The 23129-nt window shown below is 53.1% G+C and overlaps 1 pseudogene; it reads left to right on the top strand.

The window, feature by feature from the left end:
- LOC140685412 (adenylate cyclase type 1-like) overlaps window positions 1–22566 on the top strand; it is a 46534-nt pseudogene extending 23968 nt beyond the window's left edge.
- Window positions 22567–23129: the final 563 nt, after the last annotated feature.

The raw sequence follows: 23129 nt of genomic DNA, 5'->3' as shown, positions 1-23129 counted from the left end.
TTAACAAAAATTGTATAAAGCCTGTGTGAAGAAAATGATAAAACTTAAAGCATGTAAGAGAAGAAACAAATAAAGGGAAATTCTTACCATCTCTGAGATAGAAGGATGCAGTATTATAAAAATGTCAAGTTAATCTATTCGGTGAATTTCAGTGCCAGTCAGTGTCACAGGGTAGAGCAGATGGTGGGAAGTGTTGCTCTTTTCAATTTAAATATGTCACCTTTCAGTTTTTTAATTTTGGCAACTTTTTCACCTGGGAGATTAATTATATGAAATCAGCCAGGAAACGTGTGTGGAAGATGAATTATGGGTGAGGATCTCGCCGCGTTCAGATGGTTCTGGACGTTCTGTACTGTGAATTATCTGCTGTGGCCACAAACGACTTTGTAAAACAGGTTGTGTTTTCAATAGTATTTTTTTTTCAGTGTTTTCCAGGATGCCTGACGATCCAGATCTGCACCATCTTGTGTATCTTCATAGTCATCTTAATCTACTCTGTGGCCCAAGGATGTGTGGTGAGCCTGTCTGCGGGGGCTGGGCGTGGAGAGAGCCGTGAGGTGCAGGGATGAGGGGCACCTGCAGGAGCCGCACTGGAGGGCCCGTTCCTAGGATGGGGAGGGAAACAAGGGGGTCAGAGATGGGCCTGGGGTGCCCCAGGAAGCCAGGGTGAGGGGGACGTCACCCAGTGGAGGAAACGTGATCGGCCCTTCGTAGTGTGCCGAGGACAGAAGCTGGGCAGAAAAATAGGAAGGAGAGGGTGGTGGGGAGAACAGGATGGAGCTGAGTGGTTTAGAAGGATGGTAGGGGTCTCGTGCCCCCCAGCCCAGTTCCTGGGGCTCCCCTTCTGGTAGTGAGGAGCCTCTAAGGGCCGGAACTGGGTGGGAGTGTCTGAGGCCCGGCTGATGGCACTTGGGGAGTGGGTCGGAGCCGGAGGCTGGAGAGAGCGGGGGAGGAGGGGGTGCTGTGTGCCCTGAGTGGGGCCCTCTCCACACTCCTGGGCCCTCCATCCCCCTCCAGGTGGGCTGCCTGCCCTGGGCCTGGAGCTCCAGCCCCAACGGGTCCCTGGTGATCCTGTCATCTGGGGGCCGGGCCCCAGTGCTGCCTGCCCTGCCCTGCGAGTCTGCGCCCCACGCCCTGCTGTGAGGCCTCGTGGACGCTCTCCTGCTGGCCGTGTTCCTGCGTGTCTCCTCCTTGCTCAAAGTGATCCTGCTCGGCGCGCTACATCCTGGTCCTGGAGCTCAGCGGGTACACAAAGGCCGTGGGGTAGGTACGCTGCTCCTGCCAGAGCCCATGGGCGGGCATCTCAAATACCCGCCTGTGATGCCCCGTGTTCCAGTTTGCTGACTAGAAGCTCGTTACTGCCTGGGTTTCTCCCTTACTTCACTTGGGTGCCAGTTCCAGCAAGTCATTGGGTTTCCCCATGAGATGTGGCTCTCAGCCCTGGGGGGGGGGGCACGTCTGAGGGGCCCTCTGTGGACGGGTCCTATGTTCTTGGCACTGATGTGCGTTTTCCTCCTTCTCTTTCACAAGGGGCGGCAGCATCTCCGGGCGCAGCTTCGAGCCGATCATGGCCATCCTGCTGTTCTCCAGTGCGCTGGCCCTGCACGCCCGGCAGGTGGATGTCAAGCTGCGGCTGGACTACCTCTGGGCCCTGCAGGCAAGAGGAGCCCCTCTGCTTCCTTGGGGGTCGGCAAGGGAGTCCCTTGGGAGGGGTGTCATGTAGGGGCTTCTGGCTAGATGCCAGCAGCCCTGTGGGTGGTGGTAGGTGTAAGGACCACTGCAGGGGGGGTCTTGCGGTGGGGGAGAGAGACGAGGCTCCACCCTAATACAGCAAGGGCAGGTGGGCGTGTGTAGTCAAGGGGCAGAGTTGGGGCAGTGGATGTAAAGTTGCTAAGAGGAGAAATCAGAGGTGAGGGGTTTCTAAGCTGATCTAACAAGATTCATGCTGAGGACAGGCCAAGGTGATCAGACATCACCTGAGAAGGGAAGGAGATGAGGAACCCAATCAGATGTGTGGGGTGATCTGATGTCAGGGATGAGGTGTCTGGTTGAGCTGGCTCAGCAGGGTTCTTGCTAAAGCTGGACAATGTGGAAGTGAACAGGGATGCCCCAAAGTCAGGGCCCAGTTGGGAAGAGGGTTCAGAGTCTGGTCCAGGAGAGAATCTTGTCAGGTGGCGGGTTGTTGAGTGAGTGAAGGAAACATGGATGAGCAGGCGAGTGACTAATGGAGGATCCCGCCCTCCCCAGGCGGAGGAGGAGCAGGACGACATGGAGAGGGTGAAGCTGGACGACAAGAGGGTCCTCTTCAACCTCCTGCCGGCCCACGTTGCCCAGCACTTCCTTATGTCCAACCCCCGGAACATGGTGAGCATGCGGCCTGCGTGGCAGCTGCTTCCTGGGCACTGAGACCCAGCAGGGTGCTCCTCCCAGCCGAGCTGGTCTGGTGGGGGCTGCAGGGCTGCAGCTGGAGGTCCGACCCAGAGGGACCCTCCTCCAGCCTAAAGTCGCAGAGGGTGGCCATTTCCAAGCCCTCAGCTGCACCAAGGATGGGAGGCCCCCTGCCCACCCCCAAGGGCAGGGCAGAGGCTGGGCCATCAGGAGGCCCCTGGGACGTGGGATTGACAGATGACCAGAACTGGTGTGCCCTCCCCTTTGATCCTGAAAGAGAGAGTAGCATTCACCATCCCCACAAGGCGGGAGATCGGGCTTCAGGAATCCACACTCAAGGGGGAAAGCGCTGTTTCAAGGCCTTTATGTTCTGGGTGGCGCCCCCTCCTGGTTGAGTTTGTGTGGATGGCCTGGCCCTGCCCATCTGGCTGCAGGGCCGGTGGTTCATTCCCTCCTCCATGTTCAGCGCAGTTAGGGGCCATGACCTAGAGGTGCAGCTCTAAAACCACCCCAGCAGCACAGCACAGGGCTTGGAAAATCTGACTCAAAAATAAAGGGGCTCAGGTTGGCTTTTTAGGTCCTAAAGGCACAAACACCAAGACTCAGCTTGACCATCTTTGGCCTGAAATAGCTCCCGGGCTCATCTCTCATCCTGCTGGGCCTGGGGCTGTCCAGAGCGGTTTGTTTTCCCAGAACAGTGTGTCCCTCCCTGGTGCCTCCTCCCCTCCTCTCAGGGGGCTCTGCTCCCACCTGTGAGCTGAACGACCTCGCGGTGTCCTGGATGCTCCAAGCCCCGTCCTTGTGCGGTGTGGGGTCCCAGCACATCCTGGCAGCCCAGGCAGGGGTTCCTGGTGGGGCCTGTCCCCAGCACCAGCGCTGAAAGCTGTTCTGGTCACAGTCTCGGCACTGGTGGCTGACCCGACCTTTGACCCCCAGGACCTGTACTACCAGTCGTACTCGTAGGTGGGGGTCATGTTCGCCTCCATCCCCAACTTCAACGACTTCTACATCGAGCTGGATGGCAACAACATGGGGGTAGAGTGTCTGCGCCTCCTGAACGAGATCATCACCGACTTCGATGAGGTAAGGGCCGCCCCAGTGCCCCGACCCCCTGGGGCCTGAGGGCGCCTGGGTACCCAGCCCCCAACAGTTCTGAAGTGTAGCATGTTCTCTGCAGATGCACATACACTTTGTCTCCTTGGGAATACCAACGGACTTTGACCGTTGAGGAAGGGGCTTTGCCTTAGGTTGGGGAGGATGGATTCTGGGCTAGCAGGTGGGGTGCTGGCACCTGTACCCTACCTTGTAAGTGCTGGGCTCAGGTGGGTGGCCTCACTTACAGGATGGACGGGTGGGCATCTCTGCATCCTCCACCTTGGGTCCCATGTCTGTGCCAGATCTTCCCTCGCTGGGGGCCCGTCCTCCTCCTGGGTGGTTGTGACCTCAGCTCCTGAAAGACAGTGTGTTCTGTATGCTTCCCCTGGCTCCTCTTTCAAATGCCTTTGTAGGTGCCCCTGAGGCCCGAGTTCCTTAGTTTTTCAGTTCAGCCCCAGAACTTATCTCAGAGCCACATGAAGAAGACACGTTGCTTTCCAGCACGTGCCCATCCGCTCCACAGTTACTCCTGGTGGCTGTACACTGCCGTGACTTGTCTAAAATGTTATGTAACATTTAACAGTTTTGTGTTTCAAACAAAGCTCATGGACAAAGACTTTTACAAGGACCTGGAGAAGATCAAGACCATTGGGAGTACCTACATGGCTGCTGTGGGGCTGGCGCCCACAGCTGGGACCGAGGTGAGTGCCTGCCCGCTGTCCAGGTGTGCCCTGCTCAGAGACTGGGTCCCAGCTCTGCCCCAAACTGCCCAGGGACCATGGACAGAGTCCCCACTGTGGGCTTTGGTTTGCCCTTTGCATTGGACTAGGGCAGCAGCCTGCAGGCTGTCTTGTCAGTGACCAGCTCTCTCTAGACACGACCTCCTGTGGAAAGTCAACAGAGGGAAGGCCCATCCTAGGGACTTCCTCCAGCCCTGCTCCCTCCCCACTGGCACCCCACCACCACCACCGTGGCAGCCTGGCACCACTGAATGTTCCCCTTTTCTGATGCAGGATTGTGAATAAAGTCCTCAGGTTGCTCCTATAAAAGAGACAGAAAAAGAAAGGAAGATGTAAAAAAAAAAAAAATAAAAGTGCGATGGCTAGAAAGCAGTTGTACATACAGTAGATACTAATCTAATTGTATCAATAATCACCTTAAATGTGAATGGTCTAAATACACCAATTAAAGAACAGAAACTGATCAAGTGGCTAAAAAGCAAGACCCAACTAGATTTTCTGCAAGAAACACACTTTAAATATAAAGACACATACACATTAAAAATAAAAGGATGTAAACAACCCAGATGTCCATCACCAGATGACTTGATAAAGAGGATGTGGTGGAACATATATACAATGGAACACTACTCAGCCATGAAAAAGAATAAAATAATGCCATTTGCAGCAATATGGATGGACCTGAAGATTGTCATTCTAAGTGAAGTGGGCTGGAAAGAAAGAAAAACGCCATATGACATCATTTATATGAGGAATCTAAAAAAAAATAACTAATAATAAGGACTCAAATGAACTAATTATTATTTTGATGTCTGGAATATGTGTAAGCACATCTGACTGTCCTTTATGATTGGATTACCACATTCTGTTGATTCTTATTTTGTAGTTGGCTTTTTTCCTTTGATAACTATGAAAGTTTAAAAGGCTAAAGATCTAATCCGTTCTTAGAAACAATAATTAGTACATATATGTAAACTAAAAAAAAGTGCAGTATACTGTATATATGTATTCACATGCAATATAATGTGTATGTGCAGTCAATTGTAATAATTCTACCTAATAAAACTGAAAAAAAATAACAGAATGTAAAAAACAAAAGGATGTAGAAATAAATACAATGCCAGCACTATTAAAAACTCAAGTAGCTATCTTAATTTCAGACAAAGCAAGCTTCAGATCAAGGAAAATGATCAGGGATGAAGAGGGTCATTGCATAATGAAAAACAAGTCAATTCTCCAAGAAGACTCAACAATCTTCAATATTTATACACTTAACAACAGGGGGCCAAAACTGATAGATCCGCATGGAGAAATAGATGAATCCACTATTACAGTTGAAGAATTTAGTGCCACACTATCAGTGATTGGTAGATCCAGTCGGGTGGAAATCTGTAGAGGTAGCTGAATTGAACAGTGTCATCAATCACCTGGGTGTAATTGACATCTATCGACTACTTCATTCAACAACCTCAGAATACACTACTTTTAAGGCTCACATGAAACATTTACCAAGATAGACCACACTCTGGGCCATAAAACTCAGTTTAACAAATTTAAAAGAATTGTAATCATGTAAACTATATTCTCACACCAGAATGGAGTTAAAGTAGAAATCTTATTTCTAGGAGATAATTGGAAAATTCCAAAATATTTGGAGATGGAGCCATACACTTCTAAATGACACATGGGACAAAGAAGAAATCTCAAGTTGAAAAATAATTTGAAATAAATGAAATTGAAGATAAAACTTATGAAAATTTGTGGGATGCAGAAAAGGCAGTATTTAGAGAGAAATTTGTATGATTCAATTTGTATATTAGAAAAGAAAACCAATCCCAAATCAATAGTTTAAATTTCCACCTTCCACCTTAGAAAAGTAGAGAAAGAAGAATGATCTAACCTCAAGCAAGAAGAAGAAAATAAATAATAAAAGTCAGAGCACAAATCAATGAAATTAAAGACAAGAAAACAAGAGATTCGACAAAACCAAAATTTGGCTCTTTGAGAAGATCCATAAAATTGATGATCTCTAGCCATGCCAATCAACAAAAAAGGGAGAAGACACAAATATTAGAAATGAAAGAGGGGCCATTTCCACTGAACCAATGGATATTAAAAAGATATTAACGTATATTGTGAACAGCTCTGTGATGCTACACTGGAGGTCCTAACTAGTAGTCCAATAAGGGAAGGACAATAAATAGAAGATTTGTGAATTGCAAAAGTAGGAATGGAGCCATTATTCTTAACTAAAATATTTATATATAAACTGCTAAAATTTTTAAGTGAGTTTACCGAATATAAAATTAACATATGAATTTCTGTTTTATCTCTGTATATTAGCTGTAGACAATTAGAAAATCAAACATTTTAAAAGTTACTATTTCCAATTAGTATTTAAAAGTACAACTATATGCCCACAAGTTTGATAAATGAGGAGAAATGGACCAGTTTTTTGAAAGACACAATCTCCCAAAACTCAGCTGAGAAGAAACTGATAATCTGGGTGGGGATATGTCTATTAAATACATTGAATCAATAATTAATAACTTTCCAAAACAGAAGGTGCTGGGCATAGATGGGTTTCCTGGTGGATTCTGTGAAACATTTAAGGAAGAAATCATCCCAGTTCCCTACAATCTCTTCCAGGATATAGAAGTAGAAGAAACACTTTCTAACTCATTCTGTGAGTCCAGCATTACCATGATATTGAACCAGATAAAGAAATTACAAAAAGGAAAATTATGGGCCAGTATTTCTTTTGAACACAAATGCATAAATTCTCAACAAATATTAGCCAGTTGAATCCAGCAAGGTTCGAAAAGAACTATACACCACAAACGAGTTGTTGAATTTATTCCAGATAGGCAAGGCTGGCTCAACATGTCAAAATTAATTAATAAAATTCACCTTATCAACAGGATAAAGAAGAGAAATCACATTAATGGATGCAGAAGAATTATTTGACAGCCTAGAACACTCCTTCCTGATTTAAAGAAAAATTTCTCATCAAACTACATATAGAAGGAAACTTCCTCAACTTGATAAAAAAACACCTATCAAAAAAAACCTGTAGCTTAACCACATGCATAATGATGAGAAATGCCTCCCCCATGAGGTAAGGAGCATGGCAAGCAAGCCCCTCTCACCACTCCTATTTGACATTCATGCTGGAAGTCTTAACTAGTGCAGTAACACAAGAAAAGGAAATAAAGGTACATAGACGGAAGGAAGGAAGGAATGAAACTCTCTTTGTTCCTAGATAGCATGAATGTTTATGTAGAAAATAAAAAAGAATCAACAAAATATCTGCAATAAGCAATTACAGCAAGGTTGCAAAATGCAAAGTTAATAAACAAAAGTCGATTACTTTCTTATATACCAGCAATGAACAAGTGGAATTTAAAAATACAATACCGTTTACATTAGCACTCCCTCCCTCAAAATAAAATATTAGGTACAAACTTTTAAAGATAATGTAGTATGTCTATGAGGAAAGCTGTAAAACTCGGATGAAGAAATCAAAGGTCTAAATAAGCAGAAAGATATTCAATGTTTCTGCGTAGAAAGACATCGTTAAGACGTCAGTGATTCCCAACTTGACCTGTAGATTTAACTCAAGCAGCCCGGCTGCTGCACTGCTGATGTGGGGATCAAATCCCTGAGCTCATCAGGGGTACAGGCTGCACCCCTCCCCGACAGATCCCTGGCTGAGTGTCCCTGCTGCCTCTGCCCTTGCACCCCTTGAACGTAATAACCCGTGTCTGCTCACATCCAGGCGAAGAAGTGCATCTCCTCCCACCTCAGCACGTTGGCAGATTTTGCCATCGAGATGTTCGACGTCCTGGATGAGATCAACTACCAGTCTTACAACGACTTTGTGCTCCGTGTCGGTACGTGGCTGCAGGCCGTCCCATCCCGGGGGCCAGCACACCCTTCCCGTGTCCACCCCAGGAGCTGGTGGCCGCGGCCCTCCCCCTAGGAGGTCATTGGTCCAGGCTCCCTTGTCTCAGGAAGGAGGGTGGAGCCACCCAGATGAGTGAGTGGGACTCAGGGACAGCTGGGTGTGCCTCAGAGCTGGGTATCAGTGACTTAGGACCTGGAAGAGTTATTGTCCAGCTCACAAAACACATGAGAAATGTAGATTATCTCAGAGGCTTTCAGATACACCTCTGAGTCCACACTTAGCTGGAGGAAGATGCCCCATTTCCCTGTCAGCAGGCCCGGAACACTGGGGCCGCAGCTGTGCAGAGCCCAGCTGTGCAGACTCAAGGCGGGTCCTTTGTCCTCCTGGGGTCCCATCCCTCACCTGTGCGTGAGGAGGGGGACCATCAGAGCTCTAAGTTCCTTTCTAGCTTTTATAAATCTATAGGTTTTTTCACTCTTAAATTCAGCTTTTTTCTGGGAAGAAGATAGTTTCCCACAAAAATTCTTGCTAGTCAAGGATATAGTTAAACTAGAGATTTATGATTTTTTAAAAAAAATCTTTGTCTTAACTATTTTAGATTTTTCAATTTATTTTTCAGTGGGGGAGTTAATTAGGCTTATTTATTTACTTTTTTAATGGGATGCTGGGGATTGAACCCAGGACCTCTTTCGTGCTAAGCACGGACCCTACCACTAAGATATGCCCTCCTCCCTGCAGATTTATGGTTTCTTTTTCTCCTTTGTCTCTCTCTCTCTCTTTCCTGCTAGTCACGATACAGTTAGTTAAACTGGACACTTCTGGCTGTTTTACAATTCACACGTCTAGTGGCCTTAAGAGCAGGACTGAGCGCTGGGTTTGAGTGTGAGGGGGGCAGCAGGTGTCCATCAGGGTGGGTGGAGTTCTGATGCGCTTAAGCACAAGCGCTAACTTAGACCTGGTGCCTGGCCTGAGGGACGGGCTGGAGGTGGGGGCAGGGCGCCCTCTGCGCCTCACCCCCAGCGGTCAGTTCTTCCGGGCTGCGAGCTCGGATTAATAGATGTACTGGTGCGACAGGGAACAGATCCAAGTGTCCATCAGGGAAATTCTATTGTTTACTCTCCTACTGAGAACCCACCAGCCAGTGCCCTCTGTGCCTGGATGGCTAGTCACACGAGACTGGATCCTGGCTCCGTCTCGTTCACGTGGACTGGGGCATCCGGGTTGGTAGAGGGTGGCTCTCTGCGTCCCACCAGCCATCTGGGAAGTGGGCCCTTTGGGGCTCTTCCTCGAGGCCCCACATCCACCTGGCCCGTGGCTGAGTGCCCCCAGCTCACACCGTCCAGTTCTGCTCGCTTCCCCCACCTTCTCCCGCGGATGCCAGCACTGCCTGCCCAGGCTTTGGGGGATCGACTAGGCCAGTGTCTGAAACGTTATTGACAGCTTGGCTGAGCTCAGAAAGATCGACGCCCGAGGACAGAATCAGAAGATACGACCTGGTGTCGGCCCAGACACAGCTGGGGCACACGGGCCTGTGTCACCCCCCAGGCCGGGTGGGCCCCAAATCACATAAAGGGAAGGGGGCCTCCGCTCTCCTTCAGAGCATCCTGAAGTACTTTGTTCTGGGCCCACACCCGGAGAAGCTGAGGGATCCCACCTGGGAAACAGTCAGGAGCTACTGTCCTTACTGAAAGAGGGAGCTGGGGTGGGGGGGACACACACTGTGGCTCTACAGACTGAAAGGTCAGCCGCCTTAGCAGCAGGACTCGGTCTGAGGATGCTGTTCCAGGAAATGGGACTTTTTCTGGGATCAGGACTGCTTCCTGGTGGTGTGGGGTGCAAGCAGGGGCTGGGAGCAGCTGCTCAGTGATGCTGTGGGGTCCCTGCTTTAGGGAGGGGTTTGCACTTAGTGACCCCATGGCCTCCCCTCCAAAACCTCCCCACTAACACCACACCGGGGCTGTTTTCCAGGCATCAACGTTGGCCCCGTGGTGGCCGGAGTGATTGGAGCTTGCAGGCCCCAGTACGACATTTGGGGAAACACAGTCAACGTGGCCAGTCAGATGGACAGCACCGGGGTCCAGGGCAGGATCCAGGTCAGTGCATTCAGAGCCCCCAAGGCGCAGGTGCCCATTCCTGCAGGCGGGAGACTGAGGCAGGAGAGGCAAGGGTAAGGCGCGGGCCAGCCACCCAGGTCTGCAGCCTGCATCCTCCCTTCCTCGTCTGCCTCTTCTGGGTGGGGACACGAAGCTGCATGAAGGTACGCTGATGGGGGCTCATTGTGTCTGCGGCGTTGGGGGTTGGTCCCCGTGTGGCCATGTGGAGAGTCAGGGTGGTGAGTGACCGGGACAGTTGGGGACAGTGAGTGACCGCTCCTAGAAGGGAAGGGGCTTCTTCACCATTCTAAGGGCAGAGGGCTGTGGGGCCACCTGACCTGGGATGAGACCCTGGTGCTGTGACCCCAGCAGGGAGCCATCTGAAGGTTTCGAGGGCAGTGGCCCCTGCTCTTCATGGGTAGGTGGGAATGTGGTTGCACTCTCTGAATTTCCTTTAGAACGAACAAGCAAGTGTGAGTCAGCTCAATGCTGGACACTGCAGGCCTCTGGGAGCCTCAGAGGGAAGGCGCCTGTCCCCTGGGTGTGGCTGTGGCTGTCCTCTGGGGACCCCGGGGGACAGGGCAGAGAGTGCAGCACTTGACAAGCAGGGCTGCTGCCTTCCTGCTGTGGCCTGGCCTTGGGGCAGCGACAGAGGACTGTGCGCCCAATGACTGTCACCACGTTGCAGCCAGTTAGCGCTGGTCTTTTTGCTGTATCACAGAGTCGCACTTGGTCCTCTGCAGACCCTGTGAGATGTGCATTCATCCCGGGTTTTGACAAAGACACTGGGGTACAGCCCCCTGCAGGATGTGGTTCCAATGAGAAGGTTGCAAGCCTGGGGCTCTCCCACCTCGTGCCTGTACGATTCCGGTGGCCCCACTTGGCATTTGCTGGGCACTAACTCTTGGTCAGGTACCTTGATGGGTCCCTTGGATCCATCAGCTTGAATGACCAGCAGATCAAAATCCTTATGGTGCTCTCTTGCTGCTCAGAATGTAGGTGGGATCTCCATGCAGCATCTGTGGTTCTTTTTCTTAAGCTTCCCTTAAGGTGGTGAAACACACATAACATAAAATTGACCATCTTGGGCAGTTTTAAGTGCCCAGCTCGCTAGTGTTAAGGGCACGCGCATTGTCGTATGGCTGTCAATCCTAGGTCACTGTGTTCCTTTCCTAACAGGATCTTCCACCCCTGTTCCTCGCAGCCTTCTGTAAGAGCTGGTCATGTCCCAGGGGAGACCTGGTGGGAGCCCCACCCACTCTCCAGCCTGGCCACGTCCAGAGCCAATGTTAAGTTTCTAAGTTTCAGGAGTCAGATTGAGTCGGCCACTCCTCTTCTCAGAACCGCCCCTGTTCCCTCAGCCTCTTTTGAGGGCTGTTTGCCATCACATGGCCTCCCTCACACCATCCAGCCTCCCCCAGCTGCTGCCTGGCGATGTCCGCGTCTGGGCTCCCACAGGGCAGTGCTACGTCTTGGCTCCACGGTCCCTCTGCATGGACCTCCCGGGAGGGCCTGCATCAAGCAAGATTTTTGCAGACCAGGCCCCTCGCCTTCCTTCATTTGGCTTGAGTGTCAGCATCCATGCGCCTGGGACAGGGCAGGACAAGAGCGGGGCTCTGCTGACATTTGTCAGCCTGGGTGAGACCAGCAGTCCCTGCCCCCGGCCTGGCCATGTGACTGCCCTCTTTGCTGAGGGCGCTTTCGGCCCATCGGGCTCCTGCCCGCTGTTTTAAGGGAGAAACACTTACGCTCCCCTGTTGTGTGGTTCTTTTTAGGGGTTCCTGGTCACGGTCCAGGAGAGAGCCCCTTCCCTGTGCTGGCCCATGTTAAACCTTTGCTTCTTCCCTTGAAGAAGGGAGTGAGAGACTGGGATTTAATGTTAAAGGTTTGTAAAGAGGCATCTTACTTTTTCCTGAAAATATGTCAATTAGACATCGCGTGCCGGAATTCTCATTCCTCAGCCCTCTGGTGGAAGCGTTTTTCTTCTGTGTCAAAAATCCAAAAAAGGAGACTGCCTCCCACCTGTGTCTCCTCTCCCAGGAGAGGCAGGCGAGGATTCTGTGCAGGCTGAAGTCCCAGGGACATCTCGGGGCCCCATTTTCCAAGGAGTAAGGCAGCCAAGGGAAGGCTGACCACGACGATGCCCAGATTCCACCTCGGCCGTCCGCTTGGGGACCGAGCAGATGCTTCCCCGGAAATGCCTCCATGGGGCCCAGCACTTGTTCTCAGGCAGAGTGAGCTCGACATGGCTGTACGGTGGGTCCTCCCCTGCCGGCCGGGCCTCACAGGGAACTCTAGGGAGCGTCCCCAGCTCGACTCTGCCTCGACACAGGGACCCTCACGCAGATGGCTAAGAATCGGACATTCTGGGGGATGCCTTCGTGGCCTCTTGAGGCCCTTGTGTCTCTGAGCTCCTGACCTGGGCCCTCGCCAGGACCCACCCCGGTAACAGCACGCGCTGTCCTGATTCACAGCCTGGGACTTCCTGGCTGGACTCTCAAGGCTGAGGGGCGTACAGGGGCAGCTTGCAGCCTGGAAGGACCCCCTGGCCCGTCCCCACCTGCTGTCAGACCTCGGCTTTACTGTGTGTGGCAGTGGGTCATCCTTACCTCCAGCATTTCTTTGCACAATGTTTTGGATTCTTTATTACCTTTCTTCATAAAACAAGTGAAAACAGTGAAAGAAAAAGCTCAGGGTCAGGATCAGACTCAGAGGTTTTGTCGGCTTGTCAGTGTGTATCTTGGGGCTCAAGCAGGATGGTGGGGTCTCCGGAGCACAGGTCTCTGAACAGATGAATTGTGGGTTCAGTTGTGAAAGGAAAGAGCAAAACAGAGCCTTTGATCACGATCCATTTTTACACCTTGAGTCTTAGAGGCCACATCTGAGTGGTGACCTTGGTGACCTCGGTGTCTCCCCCGGTAACCAGCGAGTTTCTGCCTGAGTTCCATGAAGGACTTTAGGGTGCACTGAGCGAGCCCTGCGGGGGACCTGAGTGAGGCTCTCACTGTCGTGTGGCTTTAGACCGGGGCCTTTGGGGCCACCCGCCAGCCAGCGCCCTGGGGAGTTTAAGCGCTCCCCACTTTCTCTTGACCATCTGAATCTTCGTGACTGTGATAGCCACCGTCAGGCTGACCAAGTTACTCTTCTTGTCAGCGGACAGCATCCTTCTCATTTACCAGGTGTGGGAGGGACCACCTGACCAGCTCCCAAGGCTAAGAGATGGAGCCCATCCGGTGAGAGTCCAGGCCTCAGGAGTCCACCTCCCCTTTTCTGTCTGGGTGGGTGAATGGCGGCATTCGGTTCCTCCCCAGGGGACTTTCTGCAGACGCAAGGCAGCCCCCAACCCTTCCGTGCCAGCACCAGCCAGGGCCTTGCTGAGGAGCAGCTGCAGAAATTGGCAGAGGTCGTTAATTAAGGGCACTGGTAGCGCCCTGGGCCGCCTCCTATAGGTCGAGCAGACGCAGTTCCACCCCTTCCTGTCTACACTGGACCAGCCAGTTTTGTTTGTTTCTCCCCAGGGGATTTTAGAGCCATCGACGGATTTCACTGTCGAGGGAGCTGGGCAGGTTCTGATTTTCTGTGGTCATGTGTGATTTCTGTGCTTCCCTGGATAAACAGTTTTCTTCAGGCCTTGGTTGCCCGCCTGCCTACCTTCCTTCCTTCCTTCTTTCATTCAACAAGCACTTATGAATACGGAGCCCTGGTAAGACGTGGTGAGATAGACAAGACCCCTTGTGTGGGGCACTCACTGTCCAGAGCGGGAATTAGACACTGTGCATGCCAGAAGCAGGCCGATGGTTAGTGAGTGCGAGAGCCACGTGGGAGAAAGGCCAGGTTCCAGCCCATCGGGCAGGGGAGAGAGCAGTCCTCTGCCCAGCTCTGCCGGGGACTGACACCCGGGGGACCTGAGACCCTGGGCCCTGGAAGGGCTGAGTCATTTTAACTAAAGATCCCAGAGATGACATGGGGGGGTTTTCAGAGCAGCACCTGGGGGAATCAGGAGGGAGGTGGTCTCCTCCTTCAGTGTAAGGCGAGGAGGAACCAAGTTACTGTGTCCTCTTCTGCTTAAAGAACCTTATTAGAAAGTGCTTTCTCCTCTATCATCTTTTTTTTTTAACTTTGTGAGGCAGGAATTCTAGCTAACATTGTGTGGGAACCCAAGAATTGAGGGAGTTAAGTCATGTCCCGTTGTCACTAGGGGAATGTGCCTACTGCCCTGTCTGTGCTGGTGGCCCCGCTTTTGGACCCACAGAAGCCCCAGGAGCCTGGACACCCCACCTGGGCCCTGAGGGCTTTGTGCCGGCCACAGGGATACGAGCCTGGTGCTGGGCCCTTCCTGCCAGTCCCCAACCCTCGAAGCTGTCCGAGGTTACTGCAGGTGCCGAGAGCCCTGCAGAGAGCCGGGCCTGCTCCTGTCTGTCCACAGCTGGAGCTTGATGTCTGCACATCTGGCTGGAGGTTGGGGTGACCACGGAACTCACACCCTGTCCCCTGTCCAGCCAACCCATCATCCATGGGGAACACTATCCTCGCCTGCTTGTCTGGGGCCGGTTAGGCCCCTCTGAGTCCCCTGCTCTCTTTGTGGGATCACATCCTTCGCACAGAGTGAGCAGAGTCACCACAGGAAGAGCAGAGGACCCGGCTCCCAGGCCGGGCTAGGGAGGCCAGGGGCTGGGTGATCAGGATGGGCCGTGCAGGTGGAGGAGGGACCCCTCTGTGGGCTCCCCACTGACCAAGAGTGATGCCCGCATGTCTCTGCTGCAGGTGACCGAGGAAGCTCACCGGCTGCTGCGGTGGGCTGCGTACCGCTTCGTGTGCCGAGGCAAAGTCAGCGTCAAGGGCGAGGGCGAGATGCTGACATACTTCCTGGAAGGCAGGACCGACGGAAACGGCTCCCAAACCAGGTCCATGAACTCAGAGCGGAAAATGTGTCTTTATGGAAGAGGTGGCTTCCAGAGCAGACTGGCCACGGCCCACCCCCCAGTGCCCCCTGATGCCAGCCTCTCAGTCAGAGCTGGGATGGGGGCTCTGCAGGGCTTGGGGTTCACCCCCTGCCCCCCAGGTCAGCACTTGCCCCCTGGAGCAGCTGGGAAGGAGGCTTAGTGGAGCCCAGAAGGGCTACTGGGGACACAGGGCACAAATGCTCGGGGCTTCAGGGGCCTCAGGCTCCTGCGGGGACCAGCCCGGGCAGCAGAGCAGGGCCAGGGGCCAGCGGCCAGGCTGGAGAAGTCACTGTCCAGGCACGGCCCCAAGCAGCTGGGCAGCGACTCCAGTGAGGGGACAGCCCTGGCCACACGGACGCCAAGGCTTTCCCGGCGGCTGTGCCTGTTCCATCCACTCCTCGGTGCCAGAGGGAGGTTGGCCGGGTCAGTATCGGGCACCGGGACCTTCAGAACATCCACCAGGGCTGCAGGCTGTGGGGAGAGCCCTGGAGGTCTGACTGGCAGGTGGACAGGGGGACCCACCTTGAGTGTGCCCCGAGACCGGTCAGCATCAGCCCAGCTGTGTCCCTGGGGGCGGCTCCAGCCCTGGTCAGCGGCCTGCAGAGCCCAGAGTGAGAGTCAGGGCTCTCTCAGCTGGGCCAGAGCTGGATGGACCTAGACGGAAGGCCTGGGGATAATTGAGAAGCCTTGTCCCACTGCACGGAGGGTGGTGGCCTCTGGCTTTCTTCAAGGTTGGTTTTTCACTAAGAGCCAGAGTCGGGTCTCCTGGAATTCTTGGGGGCCCTGCAGCCACATCTCTGTATGGTGACCAGCACACTTCCTGCTCCGCCTGTGCGTTCTCCACCTGCCCCTCCTGAGCGTATCGGCTCCCGTCAAATCCGGACATTCCTTTTTCTGCCCACGTCACTGTGTTTGTTCAAAGAAGAGAAGGTGGCCGGTGTCATTTCTTACCTCTCTGCAGTGGCGTCTTGGGTTTCTGTTCGCTGAACAACAGCGCGAGACTTTGTTGATTTTGAAAACGAGTGAACCTCACGACCATGGGAAATCTTCCTGGATGGAAGGCATTTCTCTGACAGAACCATGCCCTGGACATGGTATTTTGGAGTTCGCTGATGGCTGTAAATAGAGAGGTCCCTGCTCTAATTTACAGGGAAAGTGACTCCAAGTAATTCTGTGCGAGTCTGGGGATCTCCGACCTGCGCTTCGCTGCAGTCGCCATGGAGATGAAGACTGAGGCTGTGCTGGGATGTGCTGTTGGGGGCAGGGGTCTGGGGGGGCCAATGGGAAGGCACTGGCCAGAAATAGCTGGACATGGGGAACTCAGCTCTCGACTGCAGAAGGAGAGGAAAGCTTGAAACCAGACCAAAGGCTCTGGACAGGCAAGTCAGTGGGGGAATGGCCGTCCAGAGACCCTCAGCTCTGACAGAGACGAGGAGAGGTCTGTGGCTTGCAGGGGAGCCCTGCTTGGTAGAACCAGTGGGCCTGGGGGTCCTACATCTCACTCCTCCTCAAGGGCAGACTTTTCAGTATTGGAACAGGAGTTCACTCTGCACGGAGCCCCACGGGGGTGGCTAGCGGTGTCCCCTGGGCTGCCCCCATCGTGGGCATGTGACTCTTTGCTGTGTAGAGGCAGCCAGCAGGGTCAGCCACCCTGCCGTGCGTGGGCAGGCCAGTGACAGGGTTCTTTTCTCAGATGTGCCCTGGATGGGTGGCCGGATTTCCCTACCCTCCTTACAGACAGGGCCCCGTTCCTTCAGGGAAAACCAAGCCATCTCTGGAACCCAGTGAGCACTGGCCTGTGGAGGTGTGCGCACTTCCGCCCGTCGGCACCTCATGGCCGAGCCTCCACCCCAGGCAGGGTGAGGGGACAGCCCAGTGGTTCACGACCCTATGAATATGCTCTGTCACATGGCAAAGGGGACTGTGCAAAGGGAACCGGGGCTCAGGCCACAAGCTGGGGAGGGGATCCTAGGCCATCTGGGTTGGCTTGGTGTGTCCACGTTGCCCCTTAGAAGTGGACAAGGCAGGCGGGCGGTCAGGAAGATTCAAAGCATGAGGTTGCTGTTGAAAGCTGAGGGGCCACAGGCAGTCTAAGGTTAGGGCGCCCCAGCCGTCAGCCAGTGAGGAAGCGATCCGCACTCCCACAACCCACTCCCATGGGCGCTGAATTCACGTCGACCCGAGTGAGATGGACCCTGAGCCTCTGGGCGAGAGCCCAGCCTGGCCGTGTCGGGACCTCAGGTCCGCAGAGCCGTGGGACCCCCTACAAGTGTTGGCAAAGCCATGGAACGTGTGGCCAGCTGTCACCATGGCCACGGGAAGCCATCGGGGCCTCGGATGTGCTGAGACAGCAAGATTCCCCTTTGTGAGCAGCACCTCCTCCATCATCAGCAGTTCCAAACCCTATCTGCTTCCTGTGGGCACAGGGGCCCCGTTCAGCCATAACGTTCCTTAGGGTTTGGTCAACAACTCCCTTTTTATTTGTGATTACACTGTATGATACTGCCTTAGTTACTTTCAACCTTGTACAATACTCGTGTACAAATGTTGGCGCCTTCTAAGTAGGAGTCTCTCTAAATTATTTAAGATGCTCTGTAAATAGTGCACCGCTTACAGGTGCTGCCTGTTTCCTTCTGACCAAAATGAAGACAGGCACGACCACCTGTGTGGACAGCCCGCCATAGCCGATGTGTGAGGTTCCCAACCCATCACACCCTGCTTGGTGAGGCTGCTGCCCTTTGGAACGACCCCTTCCGTGTGTCCCCTCGAGACCCTTGCATGCCTCTTGTGCTCCAGCCTCAGTAGAGTAGAGGATAGCCTCGAACTTCCAAATGCTTCCATGGACCCTGACCCTGGGCCGGTCCACTCCGGGGTCTGTGTCCTGCAGGGTGGACCCCCAGACCCAGCCACCCTGAGCCTGCCATGTTTATCTGACTCCAAAGCCACCAGGACTTCCAATATCTTCTGTCACTAGAAGCAATAACTAATTCTAAACTGTAGAGACAGGTCTGGTCCAAAGCAGATTGGTGATTCAGAGACAAGCCACGTGTACAAGTTTCCCCAGATTGCAGGGCACTGTGGGGGCTGACGCCCCCAAACCCTGGCTGATGGGTGGGCTCTGGGCTCAGGCAGGATCCGGCCAGCCTTCAGAGACGCGATGCTCTGTCTGCAGCTGATAGAAATCCTGCACCATCGTCCCAGGAGCGAGCTGGATAGAGTGCTTGAATCCCTGCTTTCACCTCCCTCTCGAGAAGGAAGGGCTAGGTTGGCCTGTCACCTTGTCCAGGTTCACCCCCTGGCAGGTGGCCCCAACTAGGGTCCAGGGTGCGCCCACCTTTCTGCATGGTGTGTTCTGTAATCGCCTGAGTTGAGATCCTGCTGGTCTACCCGCTTGGCCAGCCCTGCCCCTGACCCGCATGCATGACTCGTAAGGCAACCGCTGCCTCCGTGTGTGTCGCCCGCGCAGGAAATGCAAGGTCACAGTGTGCCCTGCATTGAGTAGCGCTCTTGGGGAGGGTCACAGATCTGCTGGTACACTTGTCATTCTCAGTATGCAGTCCCATTAGTTACGTGTAACTAACTCCCCAGAAACTGACTTATCCTTGGTTTTGTAATGGCTTCAATTAAAAAAAGAGCAACAAAGCAAAAACCAAAAATCCAAACTCCATAGAGACCATGAGTTTCAAAATATTTTGGTTTGGTGAAATGAATGAGGGGTGAGCTGTGGCCAGCTGACAGTTGGCGGCCTCGGCAGTGTCCCTGGGCCTGAATATCCCGCCTCCCCAGCTGTGGTTTGCTTTGAAAGTCGAATTTGCACTAGCAGCCTCTCATTTTCATGTAATACTCCAGGTTCCGCAGTGGATGACGAAAGACGTGACGTTTCTCCATACGGCGCGTTGGGTTTCATCTGGCTTCACAAGTCCTTAGGCTGTGAGGCTGTGGGTGGGTCTAAATCAGGAGGTTTCAAGGTCTGCTGGGAGCTGTGTCACCAGGCCCAGAGGTCAGCAGGCAGGATGGGGACCCCCACCTGGGTGTCAGGAGGCCAGTCGTGATGGGTCAGGCCTCCAAGTTGACTTTGGGGTACAGCAAAGAATTTTGAAGAGCTCTGATTCCACAGTACCCATTGTCCAGTGACGTATGTGGCAAGAAAAGTCCAGGCCAGGTGCCCAGTGGTTGGCAAAGTGGGCAGTGGGGGGAATTGAGTTGTGAGTTTTCCCAGGATGGACTCAGGAGCTCGAGGGCGTCCCATCCAAGGCAGGGGTAGCTGGCCCCAGGGAGCGCTGACAGACAGTTGTCCACCACCGCCCAGTCCCTCAGTGGTGGGAGGGCACCCTTGATTCTGTGTGATCTGATGGGCAAGAGCCACAGGCAGGCCCCGTGCCTCGGAGGGAGGCAGTGTGGGCGGAGCAGCTGAACATAGGAATGTAGGAGCGTGGGGTGCAGGGGGCACTCGAGTGGCTGGGACTGTGGTTGGTGTGGCCAGCAGGGCGGCCAGTGAGACCAGCATGGACCATGGGCCCAGCCCCAGCAACTGGAACCTGACCTAGATTTTCCCTCTCGGGGTCAGGGGCCGGCACCCCAGACGGGGAGCGCCTGGTGAACTTCCACGTCTGGGAAGCCACAGGATGCTTTGGAAAGGATTCGGGAAGTTTCCTTTTGTCTCTCGTGTGTGCACGCACGTCGTGGAGGCAGGTCCTGTGATGGTGTAGCGGAATTTGTCTCCTCCATCTGTTTCATAACAAACCGAATTTCAAGGGCCCCATTTTGGGGCTAGACCTCCTTACACGACTTGACTTTGTGGTAACGACTCAGACATTTGTATTCCTTAATTACCCTGAAAATATAATCTGTTCCATATCAAATCTATTCTCTAAGATAAAAAGAAATTATTCTGCCAGAGGTCATGCTTAATGCAAGTGTGTGTGTGTGGTGTGTGTGTGTGAATGGCATGGCATAAGCAAAATTAAAATCAGTTATTTGTTCCTGGGATTAAGATGGATGCATATGAAGAACAAATGAACTTGGAGTACGGACAGACGACTGCCACCCCCAGGGCATTCCCTGACAGCCATGACTTGACTTCCCCTAGAAATCCTGACCCCGGGAGGAGAGGGGGCAGCAGCTCTGGGACACAGAGGTGGCCTTGACTCCCACCAAGGTCCCAGTGGTGCCTGGGCGTCTGTCTCCAACATCTGCTAGAGAGGAAGAAAGTCTCTTTTCTTTTTTCCTTTACTGAAGTCCCGCAGCATCAAGGCACTGAATTGGTCCCATTCTCCGTAGTTTGTGCTTTGTTTCATTTTGTTGTGTTTGAGTTTTGGGTATACATGGAGGCCTGAGGGGAGAGCCACAGGTGGGTGTTGGTGCAGGGATTCTGGAGGGAAGAGCCGGCAGCCCCCTGCCCACCTCCCTCCCAGTTACCCAGGGAGCCACTCATGTTCAGCACCTCTCAGCTAACAGTGACACCAGCAAAGTTGTGCTGGTGGTGTTGGAGCCCTTAGCTCAAGCGCACACAGTGGTGGCGGTGCCTGGCCGGCTGGTTCTGAACAGCCAGGAAGGTGCCCAGGCATCGGATTTGCCCCACTGCCCACCCCCGGATGTGCCCAGGCACAGAGTCACCCTCACGTAGGCCTCATGCTGTGAGATTGCAACAGCACATGGACTGTCAGCTGAGCCCTGCCTCTGCTTTAACAACGGATCTCTAGCAAAGTCACACAGCTTTGGCCTGAAAACTCCCTGCCTTATCTTAGCGTACGTTCTATCCTAAAACTGTATCCGGCAGCGCCACCTGCCAGCGTGTCTTAGAAAACACAGGCTCTTCCCTCAGTGAGGACAGTTGTCCTGTTTCTTTCTGTAAGGCCTCTTTGACATCAGCTAGGGGGAGAACGGGGGCCCCCAGATGCCCTCATACTCCACACGCTTCTCCACTTAATGTGGAGCCAACCCAGCCCCCAGTGCCTGATCAGAGCCCTCCCGTGTCCCCGTCATGCTGTGGAGCGATGTAGGTGGTCACTGTTCCTTCCTGGGGATGAGAGGACATACAAGAGCAGATTTCACTGAAAATGTGCGGGAGGCGAGACGGGGATCGTGATGGATGGTGAGCAGTTGGCAGCCGCTGGCGCACGGGTGTCCTGGGCTCCCCCAGGCACTGACTTCTGTGGTTCCAGGCAGATCAGACTTTGGATGGGTGGATTCCAAAACAGCTGGCAGTCATTTACTAAGAACTGGTGTTTAAACAGCGAGGAAGTCCCAGACCAATCCCCAAGAGATCTGTCCACCTCTTGGGCTTTGTAAACATGTGCAGGGCCGCCTGCAGGCAAGCCACGCAGCATCCCGTCCACAGGCTTTCACTCCCCGGGGCATGTGCATTGGGCAGTGGGCCCACCAGCAGCCAGAACTTGTTTCTTGCCTCCCACCAGCAACTCCCATGCCCCCTGAGGCCCAGGCACGAAGCACACATCTCAGGGGACCACTCCCATGTCCTGGGACTCCTGACAAAGACACCTCTGCCTCTCCTGCCGGCTTGGAGTGCCGGCTCTCCCCGCCCAGGCATCAGTCCCAGAGAAGCCCGCAGTTCTGCCTTTGCCCCTGCCGAAACCGTGGCTGCACAAGCCCTTTGCACTCAGCATCGCATGCCGTGAAGTTCCTAATTGTGTGTCACTTAGTTTGGATTCCAAGACATGCAGCATGCGCAAAGGGACAGGTCCCGGCCATCACTGGTTGTCCGCCGGCTGGCCGCAGAGCGTCACGCCCCGGTGGGTCCTGGCCCCCATGCCTGAGCGGCTCCTGCACCCCTCCTGCAGCGCCCCCACTTGGCCCCGGCACCCTCCCCGTCTCTCGTGCACACTGATCGCACACCACCCTGCACACGCGGAGATGATGTAAGGTGATCATGGGCACCTCTGAGCAGCAGATTCCACTCTGATTTAAGGTAAACCCAAAGCCCACTCTTGGGTTCTCCTTACTTACTGAGAAGGGTTGTGGGAACCCTTCAGCCCTTCCGTGTCCCTTCCTGGGCACAGAGTGGCCCGGGTGACACACCCTCCCACCAGTAGAGCTCACTGAGAACGCTTCTCTAGACGTGGAAACGAGATGTCTGTGTCGGAAGGACAACAACTCAATATCACTGGGTAACTTCTCATGATAGATTTGTATAATCAATACGGGTCTATTTTTACATCAACTGGACACTGTAGAGCACCTTCCAGTCTTTTCCAAGATTGTTAAATTGAGACAAGTCATTGAATAATTTGTCCTATTTTTATTTAAAAACAAAGTGAATGGACTGAAATGTTAAATGTGAATGTACATTTCTTAATTGCAACTTTTCTACTGAGTGTTTGCACTATACTTTCTGGAATCTTATTTAACAAAAATAAAGGAAAAAAAATTGCTTAACTAAACTCCGTGGCCAATTTAATTGAAAAACAGAAGATTGCGTAGATGTTTTAAAGACACTCCTGTGCGATTCACATACCCTGTCATTTTCTACAATGCAGTCACCCTGTCCTCCTTCGGGGCCCTGGCGTGGGGGTCTTCTCCCCTTCTGATGAGCAGCCCCATCTCGTGACAGGTGGGAGCAGTGGATGGGCATACTTAGGTGCTCAATTTTTGCACCTAAATGTGAGATTCCAGGGAAGAAGATTTGAATTATTTGTAATTCCTCATGACTAGTCTCTCTAACCAGTGTCTTCCCGCTATTTTAATCTTTTATAAAACAATAGGAAAAAATCTTGCCTGCCTGAAATGAAATATGGAAGTTAGGGTCCAGCCTCACTGTTGATCTGTGTCCCATGCAGACCTAGTGAGTCCTGGGCCCTTTGGGCAGATGGGGCCGGCCACCTCCAGGCAGAGGCCTCGGTGAAACAGCACAATCCAGGGCTGCTGGGAACAGCATTTAGTGTGGAGTGAGTGATGGCTGTCATTGTGATTTAGGGAAAAAAATTCATCCCAGCCCAGAGTGGAG

The sequence above is a fragment of the Vicugna pacos genome, chromosome 5 (genome assembly GCF_048564905.1).
Source record: "Vicugna pacos chromosome 5, VicPac4, whole genome shotgun sequence".
NCBI classification, from domain to species: domain Eukaryota; kingdom Metazoa; phylum Chordata; class Mammalia; order Artiodactyla; family Camelidae; genus Vicugna; species Vicugna pacos.
This window is presented reverse-complemented; position numbering and strand designations above follow the sequence as displayed.